Below are 23,061 nucleotides of genomic sequence, written 5' to 3'. Positions count from 1 at the left end.
GAGTGGATATCTAAGGTGTAGACATCTAACATGCTTCTTGATAAGATGAAATTGTTTAAGCTGCTTTCCTTATATAGACCCAGGGACAATAACCTGTTTGAAATGAGAAAAGTATACACATTGAACTTAAAGAAAATCTAATATGGCCTGGTGAAAAGAGCCCAAGGTTAGGAATCTGGTGTGAGTTCTAGTCCTAGCTTTGCCATTCATTAGCTATTTGCCCTTGAGCTGGTTTTGCTCCCTTTCTCTTATAGAATAAGAGAATTAAACTAAAATGACATACAAAGTCCTTTTCAGGTCTATAGTTCTTTGAATGCAGAAAGGAACCAGAGATTGCTCAGATTTTGTAATTTTTTGATGTGGGACTAAAGGGGATAGTAATTTATTATGTGTCTACTATGTGCCAGGCATTGGTGCTAATAAGCACTTTACAGTATTATTTCATTTGATCCTCACAACAGTGAGAGGTAGGTCCTGTTATTATCGCTATTTTGAGGAGGCAGTTGAGGATACTGAAGTAGACACAAGTTAAGGGTCACGGGGCTAGTAAATGTCTGAGTTGGGATTTGAATTCCGCTCTTCCTGTCTTTAGGCCCCCATATGAACTATGTAGCAATCACATGCTTACAAAGGCCTTTCAAAGATCACATAGTTAATATTCCTGTTCTAGACTAGGTTGGGATCTAAATAGACTTGAGTGGATAAGTCTGGTCAAGAATCATTGAGCACCCGTTGTACATGCCCTGTCCACTGCATCTTTTGAACTAAGACCATGAAGGGACAACTGTGACTTAGAGCAGAGGCATCAGTGTAACCTGAACCAGATTAAATGTAATGGAGATATTATTTAACAAAATGGAGATAATATCTAACAAAATAAAAATACAATAAAGCATGTTACATTTTAAAGCTAAGTCACTAAGACCTGATGTATGGATGAGTGACACTGTTGCCTTAGAGAATGTTTGCAGTTGCAGTGAAAACAAAATAACAGCAAGCTTGTGTGAGAGATTGACACTGGGGGTGAGGGGTGGACATATAGAATCAGTAAGCATTTATTAAACAGTATATTGTATCAGGTAATGTGCTGGGCATTGGGCATGTAAACACAAAAATGAAGCAGTCTCTGCCCCTGAGAAACTCACATTTTAACAGAGAAGACAATGTGTACATATATAAGTATATATGAAATCAATGCAAAATGAGTACCGTGGAGCAGCATGGCTGGGGGCCCAGGAAAGGCTTTATGTAAAGAGTGCACTGCATCTTGAAGATGACCCAGGCTTCTAAGAGGCAGAGATGAGGAGGAAGAACATCTCTAAGTGTGGGGGAAAGCTAGTGCAGAGGTACAGAGGGAAGAACATATCTGTACCTTTGTGTAAAAGGATCGTAGAGTACAAGGAAGGTAGTAAGATGTGAGAAGACTCCAAGGTGTAAAAAGCTTTAAATGCTACACAGAGATTTGTATCTGAAGCAGTAGGGAGCCAGAGCTCATCCAGGAGGGAGATGACAGAATTAGACATATAGTGGGGGCTTTAGGAAAATCAATTTGGCAACCCTGAGTTGAGGATGGATTGGAGTAGGGAGAGGCTTGAGGCAGAGAGAATAACTAGAAGCCTGTTGATTCTTAGTACTTGCGGCCTGAGGTGGTGAGGACCCTATACCAGGGTAGTGACTGTGAGTGGAGAGAAAAAGATGAATCGGCAAGTGATTGCATATATGAGTTGGAGTTCAAGGGTGGAGCTGAGCATGACACTGAGGTTTCAAGCCTAAGTAACAGGAAGGATGGTTGTGCCCTCAACAGTGTAATAGGGAAGTTGAGAAGAGGGGGTAGATTTGGGGGAAAGATAAGGAGTTCTGTTTTGGAATTGTTAAGTTTGAGATGCCTGTGGAGCAGGGGTGGGGAATTTTTGGCCTCGAGGCTGAGGCTGCCTGTGGCCCTCTAGGTCCTCCAGTATGGCCCTTTGACTGAATCCAAACTTAACAGAACAGATCCCCTTAATAGAAGGATTTGCTCTGTAAAACTCAGGCTCAGTCAAAAGGCCGCACCCAAAGACCTAGAAGGCTACAGGTTCCCTACCCTTTCGAGTCTGGGGTACCCAGTTTGAAATATCTAATAGGCAGTTGTTGATGTGGGACTGGAGGTCAGAGAGAGACTAGATCCAGGTGTATGAATCTGGACATCATCCTTATAGAGATGAAGTACTGTTGGCCGTGGGAGCTAATGAGGTCACCAAGTGAGAGTATAGAGAGAGAAGAGGACTGAGGGCAGAGCCTTTGGGGTTCCCACAGCTAGGGGGTGTAACATGGATGAAGATACAGATGAGTGGCCAGACGAATAACAGGAGAATCAGGAGAGAGCAGCGTCATAAAACTTGAGTGAGAAAGTAGCCAGTAGGAGAGGGCAATCAAAGGGGTAAAGAAGGATGAAGATAGGCAAGAGGTTATTGGATTTGGCAGCTGAGGTCACTGGACAGTTTCAGTTGAGTGATGAAGTCAGAAGCCAGATTGCAGAGGGTTTAGAAATGAGTCTGAGGAGAGGAAGTGGAAGAACTGAATGTTCTTCAGCTGCATGTTTTTCAAGGAGTTTGGATGAGAAAAGGAAGAAAGATATCAGATGGTAGCTGTAAAGGGATGGTAGAGAATGAGTGGGGTATTTGTGTGTGTGTGTAGGATGGGGAGACATGGATTTGTGGTCAGCAGAGAAAGAACCAATAAAAGGTGGAAGATAAGGGAAGAGGATTCTTTTTTTTTTTTTTTTTGGGGGGGGGGAAGAGGGAAAGCAGGGCAGTTGGGGTTAAGTGATTTGCCCAAGGTCAGCGTCTAGGAAGCCTTAAGTATCTGAAGTCAGATTTGAATTCAGGTCCTCCTGACCCCAGGGCTGGTGCTGTATTCCCTGCATCTCCTACCAGCCCCAAGATGATTCTTGAGGGGGCAGTCTACGGTGGGATAGCGGGTCAAGGATACATGAAGGGTGGTCGTCAGTGACAAGGACCTTTTCTTCATCAGACTGGATTAAAGAAGGATATAGTGGCAGATGATGTCAGGGGATTGTGAGATAAGGAGGGAGGAGGGAGCTCATGACAAATGGTGAAGTAGGAGATGAGGTCCTCAGCTGAGGGATGCCCACAGGAGGCTTACGGAGAGATGAGCAGGTTTTAAACTGCTATCATGAGCGAGATAGAGAATAAATTGAGAAGTAAAAGGATGGTTTTCTTACATTTTGGGTGAAGATGAGATGCCATCAATTTTTAGTGACCCCTGGCAGTGCAATTGTACAACTTCTTCCAGCCCAGGTCAGGAAGCTTGTGAGCAGAGGCAGACAAGTGGAGGAAAGGGATTGTGGGACTAGTCTAGAGTAGGCATTTCCAAGGCATGATATGACAAAGGAGTGAGGGATTCCAGGGTAGAGGATAGTGCAGTGTTGACCTTGTTCTCCAAGAGGTAAAAATGGGGAAGGGAAGAGAGTGTGGCTGGAGTAGAGGTTATGATCTAGGAGGGAGCTGTGGGGGGGACCAAGGATACAGTTAGGGAGGAGTTAGGCTCAGAGGGGGATGGAAGGATAGGAGTTTGTGATCCGATAAAGGAATGATGTAGTTCTTGATCTTTTCTCTGATGTCCTTTAATTCTAGTACCTTCTGTCTGGTAATTATTTCCAGTTTATCCTGTCTGTGACTTGTTTGTACATAACTGTTTTAGGTTGTCTCTCTCTTTAGATTATGAGCTCCTTAAAATCAGAGACTCTCTTCTGCCTTTCTGCTTGGCACAGTGGCTGGTACATAATGGGCTCTTAATAATTATTTATTGGCTGACTATTGATTTATATCAGTGGAGCCCTGGTGGTAGATGGTGAGATCAGGGCTTTGCTCCTCCCGGGGAGTGAAGGTGGAGTGAGGAGCTCTTTGAGCACCTGGGAGATGGGGGCATTGGAAGGCATCAATATTGAAATCCCCTGCGAGAAGGGTTGGAATTGGGATGGAGAGGGAGATTGGGAGTCACACTCTGAATCCATGGAAAAGGAGCAAAATTAACTCATCAGCAGACTTTGAAGTTCCTAATAACTGACATTTCTCTAGTACTTTGGAGTTTGTAGTGAGCTTTGTGTCCATTATCTCGTTTTATTCTCCCAAACAACCTTGTGAACTAAGTGCTCTTACTACTTCCATTTTACATGTGGGAAAACTGAGGCAGACAGCGGCTAAGGGAAGCACGGATATCACCACTTCACAGGTACAGAAACCAAGATTGAGAACAGTGGAATGGCTTGCCCAGTGGCACGCAGAGAGTGAAGGAGTCACACGTGGTAAGTGTTGGAACAGCGATTTGAACCCTCATCGTTCTGACTCTTCAAAAGGCAGCTTTATCCAGTACTCCAACTGGTTCCCTTTTTTGTTGTTGAATCGTTTTCCAGTTGTGTCCAAGTCTTTGTGACCCCATTTTGGGGTGTTCTTGGCAAAGATACTGTAGTGGTTTGCCATTTCCTTCTTTGGCTCATTTTTCAGATGAGGAACTGAGGCAAACGGTTAAATGATTTGCCCAGGGTCACACAGCTGGTGAAGATCTGAGGCCACATTTGAATTTAGGAAGAGGAATCTTGCTGATTCTAAACCCAGTGCTCTCCACTCTGCCCCCTACCGGCCCAATTCTCTTTTGATCATTCCCAAATTCCTCAAGCTTTTCTTTCTTTTTAAAATAAATGAATTTTTATTGACAGCTTTTGTTCTTATCATTAGCTTTTCACTATCACTCTGACTGTGGACCTGAAATTGTTTGAATGAAATTGCTTTTGATAGTAAAGTTCTGTGTTTGCATTTGTGGATCATCATCATATTAATAATGATAATAATTTCACTGGCTTATATGAGAAAGGGATGTATTCATTTTTGTTCTTATGTATCTGTGGGACATCTGTTTCCTGGTTACTGTGGCATGAGTTCATTGTAGACAGAAATTGACTTTCCTGTATTTTCCTTCTGAAAAGAAATATTATTTAACACTTGCTTATTTGAAAGCCTTTGTGACAGCTTATGGTCTCATGTGTGGGGGCTGCAGCATTGGATGTATTTTTAGGGCAGCAGTAAGGAGCATCTTGTGGCAGAGAATTGGGTTGTAGCCAGTGCTTTTCCCTCTCTTAACTCCCCAGAATTTGGGGGAATAATGTTTGGAAACTTCACCTCTCCTCTCCCTCTAAGTCCCCTTAAATATGACTGACAGCTATCCCAGATAAGAATTGGCAAATATCAGTTAGGTCTGACAGGAAAACACACACACACACACACACACACACACACACACGCCACACCACACCACACCACGGTTGGAAAATAACATATTGCATCTGCTCTATTGTGTGGGATTTCTTCCATTTTGTTTCCCACTTAAGAAGTTCAGACCCTGCCAGTCCTGATTCCTAGCCATTTATAGCCACCTCAGTCACCTTGATTTCTTGTGCTGGCATCCATATAATAATGATACTTCAATTCCCCTAGTCCCTGTCATCTGATGATCTTGTTTGAATTTTACACATAGTAATTAAATGCCATGACACATGAGTAATTTTATAGATGTGTAGATGAAGCCCAGGTATCCGGGGACTTGCCCTTCTTCCCCTATATGATCTTGCTTCATGATCTCATTATCCTGATACCTTGAGGTCTGTCGACATTTCTGTTTACGTAATTCTTGGATGTATATGTACAGAACTGACCTCTTTCCTGAGTGCCTCTCCTGCATCATCAGCTGCCTTTTGGACATGTCAGACTGTGCGTCCCAGAGGCACTGCAAGCTGAGCATGTCCAGAACAGAGCTCCTGATCTTTGCCCCCAAATCCTCCCCTTTTCCCAACCTTCCAGTTATTGTTGAGAATGTCATTCTTCTTCTAGTCACCCAAGGATCACAACCTAAGTGTTATCTTTGACTCTTCATCCTCACTCAGCCCACACATCCAATCTGTTTTCAAATCTTGCTTTTCTCTTTTTTTTTTTTTTGCTTTTTGAAGGGCATTTGGGGTTAAGTGACTTGCCCAAGGTCACACGGCTAGTTTTTGCATCAAGTGTCTGAGGCCAGATTTGAACACAGGTCCTCCTGACTCCAGGGCTTGTGCTCTATTCACTGTGCCACCTAGCTGCTCCCAAATCTTGCTTTTCTGCCTTCACAACAGTTCTTCTGTTTGTCCCCTTCTCTTTACTAACACAGCTAATACAATAGCCTTCTAATAATCAGTGTTTGTTGACTGACTGAAGCATTGATGTGTTTGCATTCTTTTCCAAGTTTTTGTAATTGTATAATTATTTAAAAGCAACAGATCAAATTTACAATATTAATGACATAAAAACAAATGTAGAGAGTAGCAAGGTGGCCGAGCTGGGCCTGGAACCAGGAGCACCTGAATTAAAATCTGGCCTCGTGGTCCTGGACAAGTCACTTAACCCTCTGTTTGCCTTAATCCACTAGAGAAACTGCTCCAGTATCTTTGCCAAGAAAGCCTCCTGAACAGTATGGTCCATGGGGTCATAAAGAGTCAGACATGACTGAACAACAAAAGAACAAGTGTGCATGTTTTCCATTTATAGTGTTCATAAGTGTACTGTGGTGGTCTTGGTTTTAATATATTCACATTGTTACTGCATCTTTTCTCCTGCCCTCCTAAATCTTAAAGAAAGATAATTGAATTGTGACTTTAAATGCCTGTGCCTTTAGATCTAATACCTCATTTTGATGGCCTGGGATATATGCCTCTGGCAAGGTGGTGAGGGATAGCTGGACCTCTTTTCTGAGAGTTCTCCCTTTACTGAAGTCTTGAGTTAATTTTCTCTTCCTCATTCTGGTTAGCCAAGAGGAACCTTGCTTGGGCTGACTTGGAGAGTTGGTGGACTGTGCATGTAGTATCTGGAGAGAGCTGTTAGATCCCAAGCTGGCAAGTCAGAAGCACTGGTCCTGTCTGAAGGAGAAGCCTGCGTTGTGAACAAGGATGCATCTCATGTGCCTCTTCGAATTTCTTAACCCCTTCTGGGCTTTGCTTTCCTTTTTGTTAGCTGAGTAGTCAATCCCATCTGTCCTGGGGTTGGGAGGATTTCTGGGTTAATATTTGCAAAGCTGGTTAAATCATTGTTTTTGGTGCCAAGGGCTTTTCCAGTAGTTGTCTTGGGTCAATTTTTAGGAATGCCTTGGGGAGAAGAGGTAGGTTCCGTTTTTTTTCTCAGCTTGTGGAGGAGATCATATACAGAGAAAGCAGAAAGAGATGGGTACTTTCTAGTTGAACTAGATTGTTGCTAGCTGAACTATGTTGTGGACAAAACCTCTGCTCTTCTGTGTCTCAGACAGTGTTTTCATTTCCTATTTCTAGGGTGAAGCAGTTTCTTTCCTCCATAGAGATTATTATCAAAAGTTGTGTTTCATCAAATGTTCTTTGCCCATTAACAAAACTTATTTAAGTATTTAAGACTGTCCTTTTGATTTTTTGTGAGCTACCCAGTAAACTGGGGTCCTATTTGTTCTTTGTTCGGAAGGGTGCTCTTCCCTTGGGTTTCCTGAGTACTTTATGTGTTCCTTAGAACACCATTCTCCATAGGACACTCCAGAGACAGGCCCTCATTCATTTTCCTTTCATTACAAATGGTTGTTATCCTAACTGTGTTGTCTGCTTTCCACTTCCAGTTTCAATCATACTTTTGTGTTGGGTAAAAAAAGTATGGGGCATTTGACTGCATGAGTGTAACTTACTTTAAGAAGACCTAGTAAGTCGGATTTGCAAGCTAACAAAATGATATATTTTGTTTTTTTCTGTAATAACTGTAATTAGCATTTATGTAGCTTTATATCTTCAAAGCATTTTTTGGTCATTAGTCAACCCATACACCATCCTGTACAGAGGACTGCTTGACACCCATTCTGTAGATGAGGATTGTGAGATAAAGAGAAAGGTTAGGACAATGACTTGGTTCTGAATCAGTTGTGGGGGTGGGGGGTGGGGGGATGAGGTAGGGGTGGAGGGAGTCTTGACAGTTTGTTGTCTCTGGGGGCTCAGTGCAGTCTAATCTTGTCTTGAGGTGTTTTATTTTTCTGAGTATTAATATTTTTGAAATCTGCAAATAGTGATGCAAATTTCTATGTTATAATTGTTCCTGGGCTTTTTGTGCTTTGTAACAGGATCTGAGGGTCATAAATTTGGAGCAGGAAGGGACCTTAGAAGTTATCTAGACCAACTGTCTTCTTTGATGGATGAGGAAAATGGAAGCCTGGAGCTTTGGGAGTTAGCAGGTGGTAGAACCAGAGTGGAGCTTAGACCTCCTTTCCTTGTCCCATTGTGTTCTCCCTACTAGGTGTCAGGCTCTAGTTGTACTGGGTTCTTAGCTATTGGCAGAGCCTTATTATGCTATGGCATTAATGTTGGGCCTTGACTTGGCTTCCATGTAGACGAGTAGTCATCATTCCTGGAATTTCTATCATCTTGTTCTTCTAAGGATTTTACAGATAGTCTCATCAATCATTATTCATTGTTCTGATGGCGGAAGCAAAGGGTTATTATCACTTGCAGTTTATATGTGGAAGAAAACTTGAAATTTGAAGAGAATCTCACTTGCCTAGGATTATAAACAGTTTGGTTGTGAAGCCAGAAATCGAAGACATATCTTAGGACTTTTATCAGACCTAAAGCTTATTAAATGGCACTCAGCTATGGGTTTGATAGTATGTAAAACCAATTTCAGGTATACAGTACTTGTTTATCATAGAATTAGGATAAAAATTATGAAGTTTACAAGCTCCCGAACTTTAGAGTTTTTTTATGTAAATGGCATTTTTTTCCAATTACATGTAAAGATAACTTTCAAAATTCATTTTTCATAAGATTTTGAGTTCCAAATTTGCTTTCTCCCTCCCCAGGAGAGCAGGCAATATGATATAGATTATACATGTGTTAAACATATTTAAATTTAAACATATGCATGTTAAACATATTTAAACATTAGTCATGTGAAAGAAGAAACAGAACAAAAGGGGAAAGAAAACCCATGAAAGTAAAAGAAAGTGAAAATAGTATGCTTTGATCTGCATTCAGACTCCACAGTTCTTTCTCTGGATGTGGATTACATTTTCTATCACTAGTCTTTTGGAATTGTCTTGGATCATTGTGTTACTGAGAAGAGTCAAGTCTGTCATGGTTGATCATCACACAAAGTTGCTGTTCCTGTGTACAGTGCTCTCTTGGTTCTACTCACTTCACTCTGCATCAGTTCATGTAAGTCTGTTCAGCTAATTTTAGGGTTATTAAGATGGTCTCTGAGATCCTCCTTCCAAATTTGGAAATTTGTTGTCTGATGTTCTGGTTTCTGTTGTGAATGTCCATTGCCACTGTGCACCTGTTCTTACCTAAATATGAGAAAGACCTACACATTTGCTGCTATATCTAGGTCCTGTTCTTTGTGAGTTTTCCCGGGAGTGGTAGAATATTGTGATCCAGCTACATTCTTTTACTTAGGTCCTCCTGTGACTAATGGTGGCATGCTTTTAATAATGATGATGATGATGATGATTTTATATGGCATTTATATGTGCCAGTCACTGTGCTAAGTGCTTTACAATGATCTCATTTGATCCTCACAGCAGTCCTGGAGGTAGATGCTATTATGATCCCCATTTTACAGATGAGGAAACTGAGACAACCAGGAGTTAAGTGATTTGCCCAGAGTCTGACGCCACATTTGAACAAAGGTCTTCCTGACTCTAGGCTTGCTGGCATGACTTTTTGATTGAAAGGTGATTTTAGGGCTGCATTTCAGTGTAAAACAAGGTCTTCTCCATATCAAACTAACCGATCCATGTCAACTTATGACTTCTGGTACATTGAGCATTTCATCCACATGCTATGCATCTAGTAGCCACTTACTCAGTGTTTATTGGATTGAATTACTAACTGGCTTTTTAGCCTTTAGCTAAACACTGGACAGACTCATCTTTGTTTTCTGGAGTTGTTGGAGTGATTGGTTTGGAATTCCCCAATAACATCATTTAGTGTTGGGCATATTCAGAGAGGATCCTATTTGAAGAAAATTGATTTTGAAGTTGTTTCAGTTACCTGAAAAAAGAAAAAGTCAACACTGTTTTGAACATAGCATGGATGATCATTAAATGTGTGGCACATTTGGCCTTTTTTTTGGTTCCCTGTTGTTACCTATCTGGTGGAAGGGCTTTCTTTGGTTTATCTGCACTGAGGAATTATGTGTTCTTCTAATGAGGTAGGAGGCTGAATTATTTATTTGTTAAGTATCTTGCATTTGGGGCCTCTGCTGGCAGAGCTAGATAGGTCAGTGCTGTGTATAGTAGGAAGGAAGGTGAGATAAGTATTAGGGTGAGGCCACACTTGTCTTGGGTATGTATTTGTGGTATGTTTGAAACATTTCATAGTTGATAGAGCATTTCAGATATAATTAAGATACATCTCTGTACCAGTCCTACTTTGAAGTTTTAGTTCTAGCCCAACTGGCAAACAGAATTAAGTCTTGCGTGAAGTCCATAAAATCTCCTCCCCTGATTGGTAGTTGTCATATGCTGATGGATTTGTGGGGTGATCCTACCAAGTATAGTAGTTGACTTTCAGAAAAGAATCTACTTTTCTTTGTAGTAGTGGTCTTTCTAGGCAAGATTTTGCTGTTTTCTTATTGAAGCTACAGTAGAGTCAAATGTATCTTACCTTATCAGGAGAGAGTTGAACAAAATTATTTCTCTGGTGTTATCTTTCAGGGAGTCACCAATGGTCTTTGTGTATGCAGCTGCCTCAGCAGCTCGTGGGGAGGAGTCTTTAAGGCTGCATTTTCTGTACCAAGCTCATTTGTGTATGTGCATGTAATGAGCAGAGACAGTGGGATCTGGTGTTCTCTTACCTTTTAGTCATTTGTCTGATGGTGAAAACTATTATCTGCTGTTGAAAAAACACTTGGAAATATGCTTTCTAGTTCCCTTCTCATTTTCATCAAGACTATTTTCCAATGCTACTTTGACCATTCTCCTAGATTTTATACATGTGAGAAAGCAGACATATAGATCAGTTATTTGCTGATGTCTTCTTGATCACCTAATAACACAACCTGAGATTTTTTTCCCTGTTCTTTTAGAATCTTTATCTTTTTGAGATGCCTTAAAAATTGTCACCTTTAGGATAAAGTTCTTCCATGTAGATTTGGAAATCTACTTCATCATCTTAGAGGACCTGGGTTCAAATTTAGTTACTTATTGCTTGTATGCTTCGGGCCTGATTTCTCCAGGCTTTGGTTTCCTCATTTGTAAAAGGTGTAGGGCTAGATGGCCCCTGAGGGACCTTCACTTCTAGTTCTAGGTTCCTCTATGATGTTTGAAAATCATAGAGAAGAATTAATTGGCTGAAATAAGAGAAGAGGGAGAAAGATTCTTCTTTCCTCATAACTCCCTGACCAACCCAAAGTCTCCTACTCTTGGGTTTAGTTGTAAGGGATTCATCCTGGACCCTCCTGGTGATCTTCAGTTCCCAGGGAATAAACTTTCTCTGAACTGACCTGGGGAGAGTTGCTGGGGCCTTCCTTCTGGCTGGACTCATAGAATTATTATCTCTGGTTTCATGTAACTAAGCCCTCCTCTGGCTTAGTTGTCAACCTTACTATTATTATGGCTCTGAAACTTCAGAAGGCACCTGCTAGCATAGTATTTGGCTGTCCTGGCTCCTGTGACCTCTTTCCCTCTCCTTTGGCCTTTACCATACACTTTAGACCACATGCCTGCTTTTCCTAGGACATTTATTTTCGAGGAAAAGAGAACTTAGAGAAATAGCAGTAGTGAGGTGCTGGTAATTAAAAGAAAAAGGCTATCTTTTGACTGGAGCATTTAGCTTGATTAGTTAGTATTTTCCTCCCAACAAATTTGACTGGCCTCCTTCTTCAGTAGAGCTCTTTCAGGGTCCGGCTCTTTCCCCAGAATCTCTCCACTCCACGCTCACCACAAACAGAGACTTGTACATATCCAGACCTTGGCAGTGAAGAGATCTGCTTAGTTGGGGCTGCAATCCTAGATTTGTCCTCTCTTCCTGTCCAGAAGCCACATTGTTAATGGGAGCCTTTACATACTCCTCCTATACCACCCTATTTTGATTCAGTGTGAGCATTACTTAGATAACCAGAGGTTTATGGTAAGGCTGACTCTAAGGCTTATTCCCTGAATGATTTTGTATAGGTCATCATCTTCCTGAATGGCCTCAGAGGTTCCCTCCTCCTCTAGATCTGTGATCTGAGATACCTCTGAGAGCTAACCTCCCCCACCCCTCAAAGTGAGAAAGATCACTTCCTTTGTGGTCACAGGTTACTCTCAATTTTTTTCAGCTGTAAGTGGCTATAGTTAAAAATACAATCAAGTAAAATTCTTTTTTTTTTTTTGCCTTTTTTTTTGAGGGGCAATTTGGGGTTAAGTGACTTGCCTAAGATCACTCGCCTAGTAAGTGTAAAGTATCTGAGGCTGGATTTGAACTTAGGTCCTCCTGACTTCAGGGCCAGCGCTCTATTTACTGCCCCACCTAGCTGCCCCTAATCAGGTAAAATCTGATGAAATGAGTTAGTAAAGATTTAGTGAATGCTTGCGGTATTTAAGGTACTAGATTCCAAGATCACTGAGCACCAAATCAAAACAGATGGGAGGTAGTGATTGGTTTTTCTCTCTAGCATAAAGAAGTCTTAGTATATCTTGCTATGACTTACATAATTTTAAATGGTGGAGTATATGTGAAAGGTGGGACCACCTGGGGCTGTAGTTATATTTTACTATTTGTTTATGATCTTCTTTTGATTTTGGGATTAATCAGTTAGGGCAGATGTCTGATAAGTAGAGTTATACAACTAAAAGCTCAGATAGGCCTTAAAAATTTATTACTGATGGGATGACTGGGATTTGGAGGGAATGAAGGCAGGTGGAAATTGGGTTCTGTTATTTACTGCCTATGGGACTTCAGGCAAGGTACTTAACCACAATGACCTCTGAGGTCCCTTCCAGCTATAAGTTTGTGACTCTCTAAGTTTGTGGTTTTATAAGCCAAGGAAAGTAATCATGGACACATCCCTTGGGTCTGACAAAGAGGCTAGGAATGAAGATCCTCTGGGGGGGTGGGGGGCAGAGGAGGATTGCCTTTCCTAGGCAACAGTATGATTGACACTAACATCAAGGGGCTTTTTGATTTAGGGAGCATTTGGATAGTGGTCTCTGTGTGTATAGTAGGTATTTAATAAATGTTCCAGAAGAGTGCAGGCAAAATTTGGAGTATGGCTTTTTATTTTATTTTATTTTTTGTGCCTTTAAAAGGTTCTAGTGGGCGCTTCCTTTATTTGTAATCTCTTCTGAATCCTTAGCTTCTTTTGGTCTTAGAATAACAATCTGTCGAGGAGTCAGGCTTGAGCTGTGTAGCAATCAGCCTTCTGACTTTGGCCTTGGGTCCCACATGGTGTCTTTTGGAATGGCCTGAAGTCCCCTCTAGGACGGCCCTACCAATGACAACAAAGCTTTCCATTGGAGAAGCCCCTTGGGATCTCCACCTACATGGAGTTTCTATGTGGGCCACGTCTAGCCCTCAAAGTCAAATTTTGACATTTTGTATTTAGCCTTTCCGTTGTTTGAACTTCACTTGAGCCAGTGAGGGAAGCCAAGAAGCAGCAGTAGGAAAGCCAACAGATGTTTTTTTTAAGGAAAGAAAGGAATAAAGAAAAACTTGAGCCCAGGGTGATATCTGTCACAGCACAGACCTTGTTTGCATTTGCAAAGTGAAAGAAAGACTGGAAGCAGTTCTCAAGATCATCTGTGAAAAAAAGTTGGAGAGCTGGTCTCCACCAAGACCCCTTCCAGCCTTAAGGTTTTGCCTGTGTACATTGTTGTTCCCTCTCCTCTCCTGCCCCCAAACCTAGAGAGTGTGGTGAGAATTACTCAGTGTACACTGTAGCCCAAAAGCTTACTGTTTTCTCCATGAAGCAGACTTTTGCTACTTTCTGTTTCGTTATCCAGTAACAGTTACTCACATGCTCCTTGGAAACTTTGGGATTGGGTTGCTGTCCTTTTCTTGCGTTTGGTTTTTGAGAGAACCTCTTAGACATGGATAACATTTTATCTAAACATTGGAGTTTGGTATGTGTGAAGAGACAACAGTGATTGATTGGGCGAACCCCCATCTCCCTCTCCCCCTCATTCTTGAACTTCTATGGATAGGTTTTGCTTCTGTACATTAACTTGAAGGGGAAAGAATTACACAGTTATTTTCACTAGCCTCTAAGTGGAAATTTAGCATTTCCTTCAATATTTAAAAAAAAAAAGATTATTATGAGAAAAGAGTCTGTAGACTTTACCAGACACTACTTTTAGTTAACACTACATAAATGTGAATTACTTGCTTAAGTCATTTGAGTTGGTGGGATTCAAACCTAGGTCGCCTGACTTCAAATCCATTATTTTTTCTATGTACTATTCTGCCTTTCATTCTGATCTAAATGTCAGAACTTACTTAGGGCTGTACAGGACCTTAGAAAGCTTCTTGTTTAAAGATGAAGACCTGGAAGACTAGAGAAATAAAGTGACTTTTATCAAGTCACATAGCTAGTAATAGCAGAACTGGGATTTGAACTGATGTCTGATGTCTCAGGCCTTCACATCCACTGTGTCCTTTCTACTCTGCTGAGCTGTGGTTTAGAATTTCTAGATTGAGATTAATTTACTTATTTTTGGCAGCTAATAAGGAAAGGTCTCTTTTTGAAGAAGAGCCCTGGGAGAGCTGTGACATCCCTGCTGAAGTAGGTACTTGGCCGGAGGGGAGGGGGATCAGGAGCGTAGAGTCTCTGTCTACCTTTGGTGTTTCCTGGGCCATGGCGCTCACTGTCTAGTGTATTTGTATTCACAATGGCTGAGATTAATTAAGGCTCCTGAATTTGCCAGAGTAAGTGTTTTTTAAAGGTGATTATGTTTTTGTCCACTTTTTAGAAGAATTTAGAGCAGAACACTAATGGGAGGGTGGGTTGTTGGCAGGCCGTGGTTTTAAGCATAGTCTAATGCACAGAACCTTATCATTGGAAAAATGCTTTAGAGATTGGTTTTGTGGACTGGTGAATGCTGCAGGAATGTGCTATTCTTGGTACCCTTTGTCTCAGTCTGGTTTCAGGACAGATTTGGGAAACTTGTCTCTTCCTTCTTTTTAAAAAACAGAATGAAAAACATCCTTGACTGGCACTTCCTGCTCAGCTACAGGCCGTCTGACTTCAGTTTGATTTAGTTCCCTTTGTTCTTTTTAGAGAGAGCAAAATAAAAATCGCTTTCCAGGTGGCTGCCTAGAGCAAATCAGGAGAAAAGTCCTTTCGTTTTTAAAGGAACAGAACAAATATTTTACTCTAGACAAAAGTGAGAGATCCCTGTTTGTGTTGTATTCCCTCAGAACTCTAGTCTGCTGGTTATGCTTTCTTTTTGGTAGTCCTTAGAATGAAAGGATTTTGGTTCCTGGGCATTTCTAGGGAAGTTTACTTGGAGATCTGAGTTTGGGGTTTTCGTTTTTCATCTTGTTGATGTTCAGATCCAGTCCCTTCTTCCTTCTTGCGCCCACAAGAAGCTCAGGTGCTTTCACAGAACTTTCAGTGTCATCCAAGAGTCCTTCGAAAAACCATTTTCTTCCTTCACTGGGGTTACTTAAGGTCAGAGTACCAGGTTTGGTTAGGATTCCGACTGCTGTCTGAGTTCAGCACTTCACAGTGTTCTAAATCCTGTTAAAAACCTAAAACAGTTTATTTCAGTTGGAAGTTCTTTGATGTGATGTTAGGACAAAGGGCCTCTCAAAGCCTATCTAGTGTTCTCCCTTGATAGAGAAGCTTCTCTTGACTTCATGAAGGCTCATCACACAGCAGAGGGGAACTAATGGTATGGACTACTATTTTATGAAGGGCCTAGGCTAGGGATGGGAAACCTTCAGGCCTCAAGGCCTTCTAGGTCCTTGGGTGCGGCCTTTTGACCGAGTCCAAGTTTTGAAGAACAAATCCTTACATTAAGGGGATTTGTTCGGTGAAGTTTGGATTCAGTCAAAGAGCTGCACTTGAGGATCTAGAAGGAAACATGAGGCTACAGATTCCCCACTTCTGGTCCAGGCCATCAAACACCTCTCTTCCAACTCCTGACTGACTCATTTCTTAATCTGCACTCTCTTCTACCTCTGTGCTAAATAGCCTTCTCATCCTGAATATGCCTCCACCCTGTAGACTCTCTCTGATTATTCTTGTCTGAGACTACTCTTTCGTGAACAGCTCAGGTGTTATCAATGTTCCTTTCTCTCATGGTTGTTTCTGGATTCTGCTCCTGTGTCTCTGGACTTTTCCACCTCAGTCAGTGTTCTACTTTCATTCCCATGCCATCCAGCTCTCTTTGTGTCTTCTTCCTTCATTAGAGTGAAAGTTTCTTGAGGGCAAGGATTGTCTTTTTGTTTGTCTGTATTTGTGTTCTTGGCAATTTAGCACATTGCCTGGCACATGGTAATGCCTAATAAATGCATAATCTATTCTACTGTATTCTTCCTGTTGCTTTTCCTAAGACTTTTAAAATTCAATTTTATTTTCAGTTCCAAATTCTCTCCCTCCTACAACTTCTCCCCCCACCCATTAAAAAAGCAAGAAATATAAAACCTTTTACAAACATGAAGTCAGGCAAAAACAAATGTCCACATTAGCTGTGTTTGGGGGGGAGGGCTACTTGCAGAGCAAGAGGTGAATGTTTCTTTACCTATGGGAATAAGAAAAAGAAAGAGGAAAAAAATACGCACTAGTTTGTATTTTGAGTACATCAGCTTTCTATCTGGAGGCGGATAGCAGTTTTCATCATAAATCTCTTGGAATTGTGGTGGATCATTGTATTACCAGATTACTAAGCCTTTTTATATCTGATTATCTTTACAGTATTGCAGTTATTACATAAATTGTTCTTCTGGTTCTGCTTACTTGTAAAAGTAATGAAATTTGAAAATCTCTTTGTATTGCCAAGCTAACAGGTACTTAACACTTAGTTTAAAATTAAGCCTCTGTAAAGAAACAGAAGGTATGAATTCCTGTTGGTGATGTAACAGGAAGGGGCTGAACAGGGAGGAGCTAACACCTTATAGAAGGAAAAACTCTAGCTGGTTGAGTCAGAATTTCTTGGGGGTGAGCATTGTGAAGCCAGAGTAGCTACTGCTGGTGGGGGTCGGGGGGAACTTCTCTCAGCGAGCATCTGGAGGTTGGGCTGCTACTGCTGGACTGAAGACTGAACTGAGAATTGAGAAGAACTGAGAAGAGAAATGAGAATTGAGAACTGAGACAGAATTTCTTAGAGCAAGCTGCATGGAGGCTGGATAAAGTGATTTTGATTTTGAGAACAGAGCTGGATAAAGTGATTTTGATTTTGAGAACAGAACTTGTGGTGGTGGAACGTCTTCTGAGAACCAGCCAAACTCCTGCTGAGAGCTTCCAAGAACCAGCCAGAGTTGCCGAAGACTTCTGGGGGCCAGCCAGAGCTGCCAGAGGAAGCATGACTGTGGCATCGGTACTTTGTCCGTTTTAGCTCTCCATTGATTTCCCAGGCAGAAAGTGAATTGAGGTGATAGTGCCAACCATGTGTGTGAATATTGTAATTCTGCTAAGCTTGATGTATGTAGATATTGTTGTGGCTCTGTTAAATTTTCTCTTCCCAGGAATAGAAACTGTGAAGGACTTGAGGTAGACTGGACACTGTGTACTTCAGTGTGGAACAGGAACTGCACAGAGAGCTGGACAAGGAGCTGGGAGCTCTCTGCCTTTGAACCCAGGTGACAGTTTGGTGAATTCAGGTAGAAGCTGGGACCATGGAAGAGGAAACATGGAAGCTGAAAGCCTGCCTTGGGTCAAGATGAAAAGACCTCTCCATGGGTACTGAGTAGTGACTGTTGTGACTGACTAAATGAATGTACTTTGCTTAAAACTATGTGACCAACTCTGATAAGTTATTATGTCATTGTGAATGCTGTACCTTGATTTTCTGTGAATGTTTTGCTCTGATCTGTTACTGTGTTATCAGAACCTTGAAAAGCTGTTCATAGCAGCAGTCCTCTGGAAAGCTGCTCTTCCTTGGCTTTACATTACTTTACTTTGTGTAAGTTCATGTAAATCTACTCAGGTTTTTCTAAAACTATATCCTTTGTCATTTCTTGCAGCATAGTAGTATTCCGTTACATTTAAATGCCATAACTTGTTCGGCCATTTCCCAGTTGATGGGCATCTCCTCATTCTTTGCCAACATGGAAAGAAATGTTTTAAATATTTTTGTACATATGAGTGATTTTTCTTTTTCTTTCACAACTCTTTGGAGTATAGATCTAATAATGGTATTGTTGGGTCAAAGTTTTATACAGTTTTATAGCTTTTGAGGCATAGTACCAAAGTGCTCTTCAGAATGGTTAGACGAGTAACTCATATCTCTGCAAACAGCACATTAGTCTACCTTTTTCTTTACATTCCCTCTAGGGTTTATCATTTTCCTTTTCTGTCATTTCAGGCCATGGATGGCTATGAAGTGTCATGCTTCTGATTTATTTTAATTTGTGTTTCTCTGATTATTAGTTATTTGGAGCATTATTTAACATGGCTATTGATAGTTTTGATTTTTTTCCTCAGAAAATTACCTGTTCCATATGCTTTGATCATTTTTATCAATTGGGGAATGCCTCAAATTTTAAAAAATATGACTCAGTTCACTATATATTTGAGAAATGAGACCTTTATCAGACAAAATTGTTATAAAATTTCCCCCCTAGTTCTTGGATTTCTTCTAATTTTAACTGCATTGTTTTTTGTTTGTACAAAAACATTTAAATTTTTTATAATCAAAATTATCCATTTTACCTCCAATGAACCTTGTTATCTCTTGATTGTTCATAAAATCTTCCCCATCCATAGATCTGACAGGTAATTTCCATGTTCCCCTAATTTGTGTATGATATCACCCTTTATGTCTAAATTATGTGCCGATTTTGAGCTTATCTTGCTATATGGTATGAGATGTTGATCTATGCCTACTTTTTGACAAACGACTTCCCAGTACTTTTTGTCAAATTGTGAGTTCTTGCCCCAATATCTGGGATTTTGGGGTTTATCAAATACTAAGTTGCTGTGCTCATTTTAATTCTGTATATTGTATACCTTATATGTTCCATTGGTCAGCCACTCTTTGGTACTTATGCAATACCAAATTGTTTTGATGATTACCACTTTTTAGTGTAGTTTGCAGTCTGGAACTGCTAGGCTGCCTTCCTTCACACCGAATTTTCTTTGATTCTTTTGATATTCTTGACCTTTTATTCCTCTTGATGAATTTTAAATTATTTTCTCTAGCTCCATAAAGTAGTTCTTTGGTGTTTTGATTGGTATGGCATTGATTAAACAAATTAATTTAGCTAGTATTGTCATTTTTATTATATTAGCTTGGCCTGTCCATGAACAATTTCTCCATGAACATTTCTCTAGTTATTTAGATCTGTCTTTATTTGTGTGAAGAGTGTTTTGAAACTGTGTTCATTTGTGTGTCTTGGCAGGTAGACTCCCAACTATTTTATACTGTCTAAAGTTATTTTAAATGGAATTTCTCTTTTTTTCCCGCTGCCTACTGGGATTTGTTGGCAATATAGAGAAATGCTGATGATTTTCAACTTTGTTGAAGTTGTTAAATGTTTTGACTAGTTTATTCTCTAGGGTTTTCTAAGTGTGCCATCATATAATATACAAGAAGTGATAGTTTTGTTTCTTCATTGCCTATGCTGATTTCCCTCAACTTGTTTTTCTTATCTCATTACTATAGCTAGCATTTCTAGTACAGTATTGAATAGTAGTGGTGATAACTCTTGCTTCATCCCCATCTTATTGGGAAGGCTTCTAACTTTTCCCATTTCAGATAATGCTTGCTCTTAGATTTTAGCTATGTGCTGGTTATCATTTTAAGAAAAGTTCAGTTCATTCCTATGCTTTCTAGTTTTTAGTAGGAATGGGTATTGTATTTTGTTAAAACTTGTTCTGTATCTGTTGAAATAATTATATGATTTTTGTTGGTTTTGTTATTTATGGGGTCATTTATGCTAATAGTTTACCTAAAATTGAACTAGCCCTGAATTCAGTTCAACCTGGTCATAGTATATGATCTTTGTGATATATTATTGTAATCTCCTTGCTAATATTTATTTTTTTGCATCAATATTCATTAGGGAAATTGGTTTATGGTTTTCTTTCTCTGTTTTGGTTGTCTCTAGATTAGGTATCAAAACTATATTTGTGTCATAGAAGGGATTTGGTAGTACTCCTTCTTTACCTGTTTTTTCTAGACAGTTTCTTAGTTTTGAAATTAATTATTCGTTAAATGCTTGATAGAATTTGCTTGTAAATTCATCTGCATTTTTTTTTCCTTAGGGAGCTCATTTATGGCTTATTCAATTTCCTTTCCTAAGATAGGGTTATTTGAGTATTCTGTTTCTTCCTCTCTTAATCTAGCAATTTATATTTTCCTGAATATTTATCCATTTCATTTGGTTGTCATTTTTATTGGCATATACTTGGGCAGAATAGCTGCTAATAATTGCTTTTACTTCATCTTTATTGGTTGTGAATTCATCCCTTTTTATTTTTGATACTGATAATTTGGTTTTCTTTCTTTAAAAAAAAATCAAATTAGCCAATGGTTTATCTATTTTGGGTTGTTTAAATTTTCAGTTTTATTAGTCTCTCCTTTGATGTTCAGGATTTCTATTTTGGTCTTTAATTGGGGGTTTTAATTTGTTACTTTTCTAGTTTTTTTAGTTGTATGCCCTTTCCTAAGAACTGATTCATCAGCCACCACCATAGTTTAGAGCCTCATCACTACTGCCTTCTAATTGGTTTGTCCATCTTAAGTCTTCACCCCAATCCATCCTCCATACAACTGCCAAAAAAAAAAAAGTTTACTATTCCAGACTTGACAAACATAAACATTTCCATATACATGAAGAGAAAAAAGGATTTTATATGAAACTGAAATTGTGTACAGCTTTTTAAAAGTGTTTAATAAATTCACATTAATTTAAAAATAATTGATAGACTCTTTACTGCTCATTAACACTGGCAGTTTCTTTTTTTTTTATACTGGCAATTTAAAAAACTGTATGACTGGTTGAGTGAGAGTATCCCCTCTGCAGCTCCCCTACCCCCCTTCTTGGTCATTGTTCTTTGTATATGTATATAAATTATTAGAGTCACAGAGAAGCACTTTGCCTCAGGGTCATCCCCACCCCTTCTATAATATCTGCCCCTGATAGGCTGTTAACTTTCTGGCTGACATGGTGTACCTGCACAGGTGTGCCGTGTGTGGCTAACAAGAAGATCCCCTGACTCTGCTCTCTGTTCCTTCTTATCTCCTTAGGGAATTTGGGTAGATTTTCCAGCTGTTAGCTAGTCAGTCTGAAACCTGGCTTTTGCCATGTACCTTGTTAAGGACAAACTCTACTCACGGTTCAGAGTATGTCAGTCAAAAAAGTATATTATAAAAATAACATTAGTAGTAATAATAATAGCTAACATTTATAGAGCACTTACATTCTAGGCACTGTGCTAAGTACTTTACAATTATTTTCTCATCTCATTCTCACAACAGTCCTGAGAAATAAGTGCTATTATTATTCTCATTTTATAGATGAGGAAACTGAGGCAAACAGGTTAAATGACTATTCCAGGGTCACATAGATGGTAAGAGTCTAAGATCAGATTTGAGCTCCAGGTCCTGCCTTATATCTACTGAATCATGTAGCTGCCCCTAAAAAGCAATTAGCTGTCCCCAAATTAAGTACCTACTGTGTGCCGGACACTGACCTGGGCACTGGGGATACAAAGACCTAAATGAAAGAATCCCTATCCTCAAGCAACTATCACTGCACTCTTGGAGGAGGGACCCTGCTTTCAGGGTCCAACACAAAGTCATACTATCCATTCTACATCACTACCCAGAAATCCCTATGTTTGTAACTTATTTCCTGGCATATTCCTCATAGAGACAGTTATATATTAATACGTGCCCTTTTATGGGCACATACAAAATGAGAGGAGGGGCTGATCCTTTGGTTTATTTTTGGAGGAATTTAGTCCTATTGATTTTAGGCCACACAGGAAGTTTTTAGAGTCAAGTGGTGATTTTGCTCATTTTGTAATCTTGAGCTGTCCTCTTAGTTGGGATTTAAGAAGTTGTGAAGGGAGTCAGTGATGAGGTTTTCCTACTCACTTTACCTCCCTAGTGTCATATAATGAAGAAAAGCACTTTCCTGGTGTTCCTCCTACCTCTGTGGTGGCTCCTTCCCTATTGTCTGTACTATTTGATCATCTCTTGCCATAAAATGTGGATGTGTTTGTTCCCTGAAAGGCTTTATTGTGGGCCCTCCTGCTCTGGGATCACAGACTTGCAAAGTTGGAAGAGACCTCTGAGGCTTTCTATGTCTGACCAAGAATCCTCTCTTCACTGTCTAAAGTGAAGAAAGCCTAAGGCACCTCATGTGACCTCTTCTCTCTCCAAATGTGGGAAGCTTCTTTTGTCCTTGTTACTTGGGAGTCCTCGTTGGTGATTGTATTTATCAGAGTACTGGTCTTTCAGGGTTGTTTTTCTCGAGGGTGTTGTAGTCGTATATATTTTTCTTTTGGTTCTGTTTACTTCATCCTATGTAATTTTATGCAAGTCTTTTCAGGTTTCTCAGAAATGGTCAGTTTCATTACTTCTTGTGACACGATATTCCATTTCATTCATATAACAAAATTTGTCGTTCTCCCAGATTATAGCCACTCCCTTAGTTTCCAGTTGTTTGCTGCAACAAAAAGTGCTGCTGTGAATATTTTTGTACATGTGGGTTTTTTTCCTCTTGCTTTTGGGGTCATGAAGCCTTTCCTGATTCCACCAATGGACAGCGATCTTTCTCCTGACTTTGCGTGGACCTCTCTGTTGCCTCTGTCACATTCTACTTTGCATTATACTATCTGTGTCAGCTCCTTGAGGGCAAGAAGCTGTCTCCCTTTTCTTTTTTTT

At 40.1% G+C, this 23,061-nt stretch overlaps 1 protein-coding gene across 9 annotated transcripts in view; it reads left to right on the top strand.

Annotated features, from left to right (window-relative positions):
• The window catches only part of AMBRA1 (autophagy and beclin 1 regulator 1), a 187,212-nt gene that overhangs the window by 10,102 nt on the left and 154,049 nt on the right, over positions 1-23,061 (top strand). The window contains exon 1 of one of the 9 annotated variants that reach the window (XM_069091526.1): positions 16,795-17,598. The exons of 7 other annotated variants lie outside the window; for them this stretch is intronic. The gene's annotated coding sequence lies outside the window, so the exon portion shown is untranslated. One more of the 9 variants, XM_069091528.1, reaches the window with a different exon arrangement.

Source organism: Petaurus breviceps, unplaced genomic scaffold, assembly GCF_028583685.1.
Source record: "Petaurus breviceps papuanus isolate PSGF00001 unplaced genomic scaffold, PetGlider_PUasm1.0 188, whole genome shotgun sequence".
In the NCBI taxonomy this organism is placed as follows: Eukaryota; Metazoa; Chordata; class Mammalia; order Diprotodontia; family Petauridae; genus Petaurus; species Petaurus breviceps.
This window is presented reverse-complemented; position numbering and strand designations above follow the sequence as displayed.